Source organism: Muntiacus reevesi, chromosome 2 (assembly GCF_963930625.1).
Source record: "Muntiacus reevesi chromosome 2, mMunRee1.1, whole genome shotgun sequence".
NCBI classification, from domain to species: Eukaryota; Metazoa; Chordata; class Mammalia; order Artiodactyla; family Cervidae; genus Muntiacus; species Muntiacus reevesi.
The window spans coordinates 189,126,164-189,138,702 of record NC_089250.1 but is presented as its reverse complement, the minus strand read 5'-3'; the positions used below and the strand labels follow the sequence as shown (position 1 = coordinate 189,138,702).

The 12,539-nt window shown below is 37.8% G+C and overlaps 1 protein-coding gene across 1 annotated transcript in view; it reads left to right on the top strand.

The window, feature by feature from the left end:
- LOC136158481 (uncharacterized) overlaps positions 1–12,539 on the top strand; it is a 166,414-nt gene that overhangs the window by 94,207 nt on the left and 59,668 nt on the right. The gene's annotated exons all lie outside the window — the stretch shown is intronic.

The following is a 12,539-nucleotide window of genomic DNA, read 5'->3' as shown; positions in this document are numbered from 1 at the left end:
CCATGATTCTGCTTCTGTTTTGTCCTGGTTGTTGTTCAGTTGCGAAGTCATGTCTGTTTCATAGATAGGTTCATTTGTGTCATATTTTAGACACAACGTGTAAGTGATGTCATTTGGTATTTGTCTCTCTCTTTCCGACTTAGCTTCACTTAGTATGGTAACCTCTGGTTGCATCCATGTGGCGGCAAATGACATTATTTTGTTCTTTTTATGGCTGAATAGTCCTCCATTGCATATGCACCATGTCTTCTTCATCCATTTGTCTGTCAGCGGACATTCAGGTTGTCTCCATGTCTTGTCTGCTGTGAACACAGGGGTGCCTGTGTCTTTCTCAATTATAGTTTTGTCCGGATGTATGCCCAGGAGTGGGATTGCTGGATCATATGGTAATTCGATCTTTAGTTTTTTGAAGAACCTCCATCCTGGCTCAAAACTGCACAGTGGCTGCACCAACTTATATTCCCTCCAAGAAGCATGTACATTTTGATTGCCTTCATCCAATACCCCATCCCCCACCTCTGATAACCACAAATGTGACCTTTTTAAAATTGAAGCATTGTTGGTGTATATTATATAAGTTACATGTTGGACAGCATAGTGTCTCACAATTTAAGGGTTATACTCCATCTGAAGTTGTTATAAAATATTGACTGTATTCCCCATGTTGTATGATATGTCCTTGTATCTTTTCTACTTTGTACATAATGGTTTTTGCCTCTTAATCCTCCATCCCGCTTCCCTCACCCCCCGGTAACCACCAGTTTGTTCTCTGTATCTGTAAGGCTGTTTCTTTTCTATTATGTTCACTAGTTTGTTTAATTTTTTAAATCCCACATATAGGTGATATATAGTGTTTGTCTTTCTCTGGCTGACTTATTTCACTTGGCATAATACCCTCCAGGTCCATCTATGTTGTTGGAAATGGCAAAATTTCATTCCTTTTTATGGCTGAGTAGTATTCATGTGTGTGTGTGTGTGTGTATGTGTGTATTATGTCTTCTTGATGCATTTGTCTGTTGATGGATGAATTCCTTCCATATCTTGGCCATTGTAAATAACACTGCTATGAGCATTGGGATACATATATCTTTTTGAATTAATATTTTCTTTTTTTCTTTTTGGATGTATAACCCATGAGTGGAATTGCTGGTTCATATGGTTGTTCTATTTTTAATTTTTGAGAAACCTTCATACTGTTTTCCGTAGCAGCTGCACCAATTTCCATTTCCATCAGCAGTGTGTGAGGGTTCCTTTTTCTCCACATGCTTGCCAACATTTGATTTTTTTTTTTATGATAGCCTTTCTGACAGATGTGAGATGATATCCATTGTGGTTTTAATTTGCATTTTTCTGATGGTTAATGATGTCAAGCATCTTTTCGTGTGCCTGTTGGCCACCTGAATGTCCTCTTTAGAAAAATGCCTTTTTAGGTCTTCTGTCCATTTTCTACTCAGATTGTGTGGTCTTTTCTTGATGTTGAATTATATGAGCTGTTTATGTGTTTTGGATATTAACCTTTTATTGATCATATCATTTACAAACTTTATCTCCCATTCAATAGGTTGTCTTTTTGTTTTGCTGATGGTTTCATTTGCTGTGCAAAGGCTTTCAGGTTTAATTAGATTCCATTTGTTTATTTTTGCTTTTATTTCCTTTGCTTTAGGAGACAGACCCAAAAAATATTGCTACGACTTATGCCAGAGTGTTCTGCCTATGTTTTCCTCTAGGAGTTTTATGGTTTCTGGTCTTACATTTAGGTCTTTAATCCACATTGATTTTATTTTTGTATGTGGTGTTAGAGAATGTTCTACTTTCATCCTTTTGCATGTAGATGTCCAGTTTTCCCAGCACCACTTATTGAAGAATAATCTCATTTTCTATGAGTTTGTTTTTGAAATGTGGTTGACCTACAACACTGTTAGTTCCTGTTACGCAATATAGTGACTGGTTACTTATGTTTCAAACTGATCACCACAATGAGTCTAGTTACAGGATATGTTACCATACAAAGATATCACATAGTTATTGACTATGTTTCCCATTCTGTACATGTTATACCCATGACTCATTTATTTTGCATCTGGAAATTTGTAGTTCTTAATCTCCGTTACCTATTTTTGTCTCGCTCCTCCCACCCACCTCCCCTCTGGCAACCACCTGCTTGTTCTCTGCATCTTGGACTCTACTTCTGTTTTATGTTTGTTCATTTATTTAAGATTCTATATATAAGTGAAACCATACACTATTTGTCCTTCATAATACCCTCATGTTGTTGAAAATGGCACGATTTCATTCTTTTCATAATTGAGTAGTATTCCATTATGTGTATATATACCCTGTATCTTCTTTATCCATTCATCTAGCATTGGACACTTAGGTTGCTTCCATGTCTTGGCTATTGTAAAAATGCTGCAATGAAGTTTCAGTTCAGTTCAGTCACTCAGTCATGTCCCACTCTTTGTGACTCCATTGCAGCATGCCAGGCCTCCCTGTCCATCACCAACTCCTGGAGCATGCTCAAACTCATGTCCATTGAGTCGGTGATGCCATCCAACCATCTCACCCTCTGTCATCCCCTTCTCCTGCCTTCAGTCTTTCCCAGAATCAGGGTCTTTCCCAAGGAGTCAGTTCTTCGCATCATGTGGTCAAAGTATTGGAACTTCAGTTTCAACATCAGTCCTTCCAATGAAAATTCAGGACTGATTTCCTTTAGTTAGGAAGGATATATTCTAAATTTCATTTAGAAATGAAATAAATGATTTAATTTAGCAATGAAGGTGGGGGTACATATATCTGTTCTAATCAGTGCTTTCATTTTCTTCAGATAAATACCCAGAAGTGAATTTGCTGGATCACCTGGTAGTTCAATTTTTAACTTTTTGAGGAGTCTCTATACTGTTTTTCAAAGTGGCTACATCAAATACTTTTTATTTTGACATGATTTCAGACTTACAGAAAAGTCATTACAAAGAATCCCAGAGGCTCTTTACCCAGCTTCACCAATTATTGACATTTATCACAATTGTGTTATCATTTTTATTCTCTCTTTTTCTGTCTCCTTCTGTGTATGTGTGTATGTGTGTATAGAACATTATTATTTGCGTACAAAATTTTTTATTTTGGCCACATTGCACATCATGTGGGATCTTAGTTCCCCAACCAGGGATCAAACCCACCCCCTGCAAAGGAAGCATGGAATTTTTAACTACTGAACTGCCAAGGAAGTCCCTAAAATTTTTAAATTCTTGAACTGCTTTAATGAGCTGCAGACGTAATAGTTTGTCACCCCTAAATATTTGTGTTTATTTCCAAAAAAATAAGACATTCTCCTACATTCTACAATGCAGTTCTTAACTCAGAAAATGAGCATTTATATATTGCTGTTAACTACAGACTTTATTGAGATTTCACTGGATGTCCCAATCCTGTCCCTTATAGTAAAAGAAAATCCTGGATTATGCATTACATTTAGGTGTATTGTTTCTTTGTCTCTTACCCTGGATCAGTTCTTCTGTATTCCTTTCTCTTTCAGGATCACATTTCCAAGGGTCCAGGGCAGTCAGTTTGTAGAATATCCTGCACGTGGGCTCTGTTGGATGCTTCCTTACGCAGCTACTTTCAAAAAAGCCTTGTTGGCAGAATGCCACCTGGTGTCAATCTGTCCCTATACTCTTGGTGACATCAGTCTTGGTTAAGGTGGTGTCTGTGTTTCTTCACTGGTAAGCATTTTTTCCCTTTGTATGCTCACTCCATAAAACAAGTTGAGCAGTACTTTATTCCCTTCTACTTTCTGAAAGAGCTTGTACAAGATGGGTGTGAACACTCCTGCAATTGTCTGATGGACTCTAGCAGAGAAGCCATCTGGAATTTTCTTTGTGGAGTTATTTTTTAGAAAATGAATAGATTTATAAATCTATTTATATTTTCTATTTTATCCTTATCATTTTGTGTAAGTTCTGTTTTTCAAGGAATTTGTCCATCTCAAGTAAAATGTCAGCTATATTTGTAGTTGTTTATTATATGTATTATAATCTTTTTAAGGTATGCAGTATCTATAATGATACCTTCGCTTTTGTTCTTGACAGTCGTTATTATGTTTCTTCTCTCTCTTCCTTATTATTAGTCTAACTAGGATTTTGTCAGTTTTTTTTTTAATCTGTTCAAAGAACCAAATGTTATTCTTTTAAATGTTCTGTTATTTTTTTCTTGTTGTCTCTTTTCAATTCTATTGACTTCAGACACTATCTCTATTACTTCCTTTCTTACACTTAATTTGGGTTTACTTTGCTGTGCTTTTTATGATTTATTTATGGCAGATCCTCAAGCCATTGACTTTTAGACCTTTTTCCTTTTCTAATATAAGCATGTAAAACCATACATATTCCTTTAGCTACATCCCACAAAATTTGATGTTGTGTATTTTTATTGTCATTTATTTTAAAATATTTTCAGATTTCCCTTATGATTGCTTCTTTCAGCCATGTATTTGAAGAATGTTGCTTAATTTCCAAATATTTGAGATCTTTCTAGATAGCTTTTTAATATTTAATTTCATTTTGGCCAGATTTTTTCTGTAGGATCAGTCCTTTAATATTCATTGTGATTTTTTTTATAGGCCAGTCTGTATCTATCTTGTGAACACACCATATGTAATAAGAAGAATTTGTGTTCTGTAGCATTGTTGGGTGTAATGTTCCATAAATGTTAGATAAGTCAAGATGCTTGGGTGTATGGTTCTGATATACACTTTTACTGATTTTTTTTGCCTGGTTATTGTATCAAGCAGAGAAAGGTGGTAAACTTGCCAACTATATGGATTTCTCTAGTGTGTTCATTTGGTTTTTGCTTCATGTATGTGCATTGCATACTGGTATTAGGTGTATAAGCATATATGATTATTATTCTTAATGAGTGACCAGGTTTATCCTTATGAAATGGACTGCTGTCTCTCACACAATTCTTTGTCTTGAAGTCTATTTTGTATGATATTAATGTTGCCACTCTTGCTTTTTATTAGCATTTGTACTATATATATATTTCCACCCTTTTTCTTCCCACATATTTACTTCCTTAATATTTAAGGTTTACTTCTTATAGCTTACATACAGTTGGATTTTGCTTTATATATCTAGTCTGACAGTCTCTGCTTTTTAATTGCAGTATTTAGTTGATTTATGTTTATCATAATTATTGATATGATTAGATTTATGTCTACTGTTTTGCTGCTTTGTTTTCTACTTTATCATATACTTTTTCTTCCTCTGTTATTATTTTCTTTTGCCTTCTTTCTAATGATTTGAAGAACTTTTAGAACTCAGTTTTAACTTATCTACTCCTCTTTCAACTATGCCTCTGTATATTCTTTCACATTCTACTTAAGAGTTTCTGGTATTATTTCTCTTCAGTATAAAGAATCATCTTTAGCATTTCTTGGAAGGCTGACTTACTGACAATAAATCTCCTTAATTTTTATTTATTTGAAAAGGTCCTATTTTGCCTTAATTCTTAAAGAATATTTTTTAAATGTATATTTCTTAACACATTTGGAAAACTTTCATATTTGCTTCTTCAAAGATTTCTTTCTGACCAATTCTCTTTGTCCTCTTCGTGGTTTCCAATTGCACATGTTTTAGAAGTTTCTGTATTGTTCCACAGATCTCTGAGGCTCTGTTGATTGTTTTAGTCCTTTTCTCTTTGCTTTAAGTATCTGTCAATCTATCTTCAAGTTCACTAGCTCTTTCTTCTCCAAACACCCCCCAATAAAAAATTTTTAGATCGTCCAATAATTTTTTTCAATCACAGATTTAATATTTTTTAGTTTTAGAATCACCACTAGGTTATTTTCATTTCTGTTTTTCATTCAATACAAGAATATTTTCCTTATATTTTCAAACATGATTATAAGAGCTGTTTTAAAATCTTTGTCTGCTAATTCCAGTATCTAGGTCATCTTGAGGTTGATCTCGCTTGATTATTGATTGCCCTTTTTCTTAAATGTGATTTACATTTTACTATTTCTTTGTACATTGAGTAATTTGAGATTGTATTCTGGACATTTTGAGTGGTGTTAAGACTCTGATTATTTTCTATTTCTCTGAAGAGTATTATTATTTTAAAAAAATTTAGCAAGCAATAAACTTGGCTGGTCTCAAAATCTAGACTCTCTTCTGGTGGGCTGCAGTGGAAATAATTTTCAACTCTTTTATCTTAGCAGGTCTGCTTAGAAGTCTGTCCCACCCTTGTTCAAGGATTAGCTTTGGACAGACTTCATAGGTAGAATTTGGGATTCTCCCCTGTGGCGCTCTCTGGAATTTCTCACTTCACTTTCCATTTGCTACCATCACCCTGAACTCTGTTGTCTGATTCTATAACTGGTAGGACCATGGATTTCTGTCTGAGTTTTGCTCATCCTTCTTGGCACCAAGAAGAGTAAAAACATGCAGCTCAGCTATTACTGGTCCTTTCATTGTCTTTCATTGTCAATGACTCCCTTCCATTGTCACTCTCTAGTCCCTTCAGGTAACTGTTTCATGTATTTTGTCCAGGACACGCAATCCTTACCTTGAGAGGGTTACTCAGTTGAAGTGTCCCCACTGTCCCACCATTAATGGAAATAAATCTCCTGTGTCCTTTTGATAGATCCCTATCATACCTTGACCACTTCTTCCTTTATGTCCAAAAAGATGTCTCAGTCTCACATTATACTTTCCCTGATATGGAAGAAGCCATTTCTCCAGGGATTCCTGACTTTTTTTGTGCGAAAATAGTATTTAAAATTGAAGATTTGGGATCTAGATGTGTTTATCAGTCTTTCTAGGCCTTCTCAATGAACAGACCAAGAAAACGGATGGATGTGTACGTACATACACACATATCTTTTCTGTCTATAGGTATACAAGTTTACAATTACTAGTTCATACTGATGCTCTTAATTCCTGTCCATCATGAAAAAGTTCATTCTGTTTCTCCCCACCTTGCATATTTCTTATTCCTCTCTTCAACTGCAAGAAACCTGGTTCTACTTATCCACAATATATTTGCTTATTTGTTCAGCCCTAGGATACATAGAAAGTAGTCAGAATTACTAACCTATATCTTTGAGAAAACAAAGCCTTTTAACTAAAATTCGGTTATTTGTTTAGAGTTCTTCTTGTCTTTAGACTGAGGGTATAAATCCAAACAGGGCTTCTCAGGTGGTACTAGTGGTCAAGTTTCTGCCTGTCAGTGCAGGAGAGGTACTAGACATGGGTTTGATCCCTGGGTCGGGAAGATCTCCTGGAGTAGGAAATGGCAACCCACTCCAGTATTCTTGCCTGGAAACATCCATGGACAGAGGAGCCTGGTGGGGTATATAGTCCATGAGGCCGCAAGGAGTCGCACGCAACTAAACACAAAAAAATAAATACAAATACGGTGTTTAAACATTAGTTGGGGTTAATCTCCCACCCATCCTGTGTGATACTGTTAGTCATTTGAAATACAATTGGTTCACTGGTTTCTGTTTATATTCCATTTTCAAGTTTCCAATCGATCAATTTTGTGTATTTATTTTTTTATTATGTGAAACTGCAGGTTCCAAAAGTCAGGATTTCACAAAAAGGGATTTTTTGGCCCAAATATCCTTGACCGTAGTGCCCTGGCTGAACATCTGTCCAGGGCCTAGTTTTTAAGAAACTAAAGACTGCTTTTCTACCAACCTCGGAGAAATAGAATCATTCTCTCCTCTTGAAGTAATATTAACACCAACCCTCCTAATTCCTAATTGGTTAAATTGTGGCAAAACCAAATTGCGGGGACTTCCCTGGCAGTCTGGTGGTGAAGACTTTGCCTTCCAACGCAGGCAGGTGCAGGTTCAATGCCTGGTCAGAGAGCTAAGATCCCATTTGCGTCATGGCCAAAAAAGCAAAGCATAATACAGAAGCAATATTTTAATTCAGTAGCAACTTTTAAAATGGTCCACATTAAAAAAAAAAAAAAGCAAATTGCATAATATAATACCTAAGACTGTATGACATAGGTTTGAAAAAACTTAAACATAATCAAATAAAGAAAGTTACATCAGGATACTGTTCTTAAGTTTACTTTGATTTACTGTGGTCTCCCCTTCATCTTTCTGAAGTTTGTCATTTGCAGGTGATAACAGACTTGCATGCTGATCTTAACACATATTGGTTTATTAAAAAAAAAAAAAAAAAAACACTTTGCAGTGTTGTGTTATTTGCTGCTGTAGGGCAAAGTGAATCAGCTATACCTATACATACATCCCTTTTTTTGGATTTCCTTTCCATTTAGGCGGCCACTGAGCACTGAGAAGGGTTCCCTGTGCTATGCAGTAGGTTCTCATTAGTTTTCTGTTCTATACATGATCATGTATATATGCCAGTCCCACCTTCTCATTTCCCCCCTTGGCATCCATACATTGTTCTCTTCGTCTGTGTCTCTATTTCTGCTTTCCAAAGGCGGCAATTATCGACGTATAATTTCTTGGGGGCACAATTTACATACAGGGAAGAACCCTTTCAGTTCTGATAAACTGGTGTGTACCCACCAATATAGTCTAGATGCAGAACAATTCCATCTCCCCCTGAAGTTCCTCCCTGCTGCTCACTGTCGTTAACCTTCCCCCCCCCCCCCCCCGCCCCCGTCCCTGGCAACCACCCAGTTGTCAGTCCCTGTAGTCTGGGCTATTCCAAGATGTCACATGAATGGAATCGTATCACATGGCAGCTCTGAGTATGACATCTTTTGCCCTACACAATATGGTTGATGTTCAGCCAAGTTGTATGTATCAGTAGTTTCCCCCTTTTTATTGGTGAGCAGTATTCCATTGTGGATCTGCTGCAGTTTTAAAACATTTCACTTATTTATCTGACTGCATTGGGTCTTAAATGCAGCATATGGTATCTCTGGCTGCAGCACACGGCTCAGTGGTTGGGCACATGGGCTTGGTTATCCCAGGGCACGTGGGATCTTAGTTCCCCAACCAGGAAGCGAACCTGCATAGAGTTCTTAACTGCTGGACTGCCAAGAAGCCCCAGTGCTGCAGTTTATCCATTCACAGTTGAAAGGTATTTGGGTTTTTTCTGGTATTTTTCAATTATGAATGAAAGTGAAAATCGCTCAGTTGTGTCCAACTCTTTGCAACCCCATGGACTATATAGTCCATAGAATTCTCCAGGCCTGAATACTGGAGTGGGTAGCCTTTCCCTTCTCCAGGGAATCTTCCCAACCCAGGGATCAAACCCAGGTCTCCCACATTGCAGACAGATTCTTTACCAGCTGAGCCACCGGGGAAGCCCAAGAATACTGGAGTGGGTAGCCTGGCCCTTCTCCAGCAGATTTTCCAGACCTAGGAATCGAACTGGGGTCTCCTACATTGCAGGTGGATTCTTTACCAGCTGAGCCCCCAGGGAAGCCCCCAGTTATCCAATTATGAATAAAGCTTCAACTATCATGGGTCTACCGGTTTTTGTGAGAACATGTGGTTTCATTTCTCTTTGGTAAATACCTAGGAATGGGACTGTTGTGTTGTATGGCAAGTATATATTTATAGGAAACTGCCAGACTATTTCTAGAGTTGCTGTACCATTTTCTGCTCCCACCAGCAGTGTGTGAGGATCCTAGTTGTTCTGCGTCTTTGCTAGCAATTTGTGTTGTCAGTTTTCGGCTTTGGGTTTCATTTTTATCATTCTAATTGATTTGTAATTGTGTCTCATTTTGGTTTTAATTTGGATTTCCCTCTTCCCTGGTAGCTCAGCTGGTAAAGAATCTGCCTGCAATGCAGGAGACCCTGGTTCGATTCCTGGGTTAGGAAGGTTCCCTGGAGGAGGGCATGGCAACCCACTCCAGTGTTCTTGCCCGGAGAATCCCCAAGAACAGAGGAAACTGGGGGGCTACAGTCCATGGGGTCTCAGAGTCAGACATGACTGAGCAACTAAGCGCACAAATGACTAATTCTGTTGAACATCTTTTCATAGGCTTATCTGCCACTTGTAAATCTTCTTTGGTAAAGTGTCTATTCAGACGTTTTGCCTACTTTAGTGAATTCCTGGGTGGTCCAGAGGTTAAGACGCTGAGCTTCCAGTGCATTGGGTGCAGGTTCAATCCCTGCTGGGGAGCTAAGAGCCCCATGCCTCATGGTGGCATGGCCAAAAAGCAAACAAACAAAAAAACATTTTGCTCATTTAAGAAATTGAGTTGCATGGGTTCTTATTGAATGTGGGAGTTATTTATACAAGTCCTTTACCAGATATGTATTTTGAAAATATCTATGGCCTAGACTTTTTTTTTAAGTAATTTTATTTATTTATTGGCTGTGCTGGGTCTTTGTTGCTATTGGACTTTTCTCTAATTGCATCTTCTGTATCTGACTTACTTCACTTACTATGGTAATCTCTAGGTCCATCCATGTTTATGCAAATGACAATATTTTCTTTTTATGGCTGAGTGATATTCTATCGTGTGTGTGTGTGTGTTTATATATATTTATATATCACATCTTCTTTTTTTTTTTAAATTTTATTAGTTGGAGGCCAATTACTTCACAACATTTCAGTGGGTTTTGTCATACATTGACACGAATCAGCCATAGAGTTACACGTATTCCCCATCCCGATCCCCCCTCCCACCTCCCTCTCCACCCGACTCCTCTGGGTCCTCCCAGTGCACCAGGCCCGAGCACTTGTCTCATGCATCTCACCTGGGCTAGTGATCTGTTTCACCACAGATAATATACATGCTGTTCTTTTGAAACATCCCACCCTCACCTTCTCCCACAGAGTTCAAAAGTCTGTTCTGTACTTCTGTGTCTCTTTTTCTGTTTTGCATATAGGGTTATCATTACCATCTTTCTAAATTCCATATATATGTGTTAGTATGCTGTAATGTTCTTTATCTTTCTGGCTTACTTCACTCTGTATAATGGGCTCCAGTTTCGTCCATCTCATTAGAACTGATTCAAATGAATTCTTTTTAACGGCTGAGTAATATTCCATGGTGTATATGTACCACAGCTTCCTTATCCATTCATCTGCTGATGGACATCTAGGCTGCTTCCATGTCCTGGCTATTATAAACAGTGCTGCGATGAACATTGGGGTGCACGTGTCTCTTTCAGATCTGGTTTCCTTGGTGTGTATGCCCAGAAGTGGTATTGCTGGGTCATATGGCAGTTCTATTTCCAGTTTTTTAAGAAATCTCCACACTGTTTTCCATAGTGGCTGTACTAGTTTGCATTCCCACCAACAGTGTAAGAGGGTTCCCTTTTCTCCACACCCTCTCCAGCATTTATTGCTTGTAGACTTTTGGATAGCAGCCATCCTGACTGGCGTGTAATGGTACCTCATTGTGGTTTTGATTTGCATTTCTCTAATAATGAGTATCACATCTTCTTTATCCATTCATCTGTTAATGTATCCTTAGGTCACTTCCATGTCTTGGCTATTATAAATATGCTGCTATAAACATTGGGGTATATTTATCTCTTTAAATTAGAGTTTTCATCTTTTCCAGATATATGCTCAGGAGTGGAATTGCTGGATCATATAGTAGTTCTATTTTTATTTTTTTTAAGGACCTGCATACTGTTCTCTCTTAGTGACTGTACCTAAAGTTTACATTCTTACCGACAGTGTTAGAGGGTTCCCTTTTCTTCTGTGGTCAGTTTTTAATTAATTTGTGTATAGGTTTGGGCAAGGTTCGTGGTAGCTTTTTTACATGTGGATTTCCAATCAATTCAGCACATTTTTTCAATGGACTGTCCATTTTCCACTTTGCACTTTTGTCAAAAATCAATTAGCATTTGTGGTGGGTTTCTTCTTGAATTCTATACTATTCCATTGACATTATTTCATTTTTCTTCACAGTAATCAAATGAAGTTTTACTCTTGATTATCCATGTTTTCCAGATAAGGACACAGGGTAGCCTCTTAGAGGACATGGAGACACAGGGCCCTACAATGTAAAGAATCTGTAAAAAAGATGATTGCAAGATTTTGTGAGAAAGCTCTATCTGTATGGAAAGTACTCTGTAACAGAGTTTAGCATGAGCTTGGTATCTGGAAGCATAGAACAAGGGTGTTTAACCAAGCCTGTGACTGCAGAAAGGTCAAGGAAGGCTTCCTGGAGGTGGTGATCCCTGAGTCAAACCTTGAATGACAGGAGGGAACTTGGGTACTTGGACCACATTAAGGCCCTAGTGGAGACTGGTGAGGTCAGGAAACCTAAATGGTTTTGATAAGAGCAATAATATCCCTAATGCATGGCTTATGTATGGGCTGGGTCAAGGGTATGGAATCTTTTTCTCCAGGTGGGTGGAAGAGACCTCTGAGCAATTTTTTTCTCCCTAAAATTCCAAAATTTCCAGGTCTCAGTTTTGTTGCCTGTAAAATGGGGCCATTCCATCATGGTGATCTGTGACTCTCTTGAGCAGGATTCAGCACTGGTGTTAACAGACATGCCTTATCAGGCTTACTGCTTTTTTGCCAAAACTGTTTTATTTGTGAATTAGGTTGTTTGGTCCTCGGAGTATCCTAGGGGCA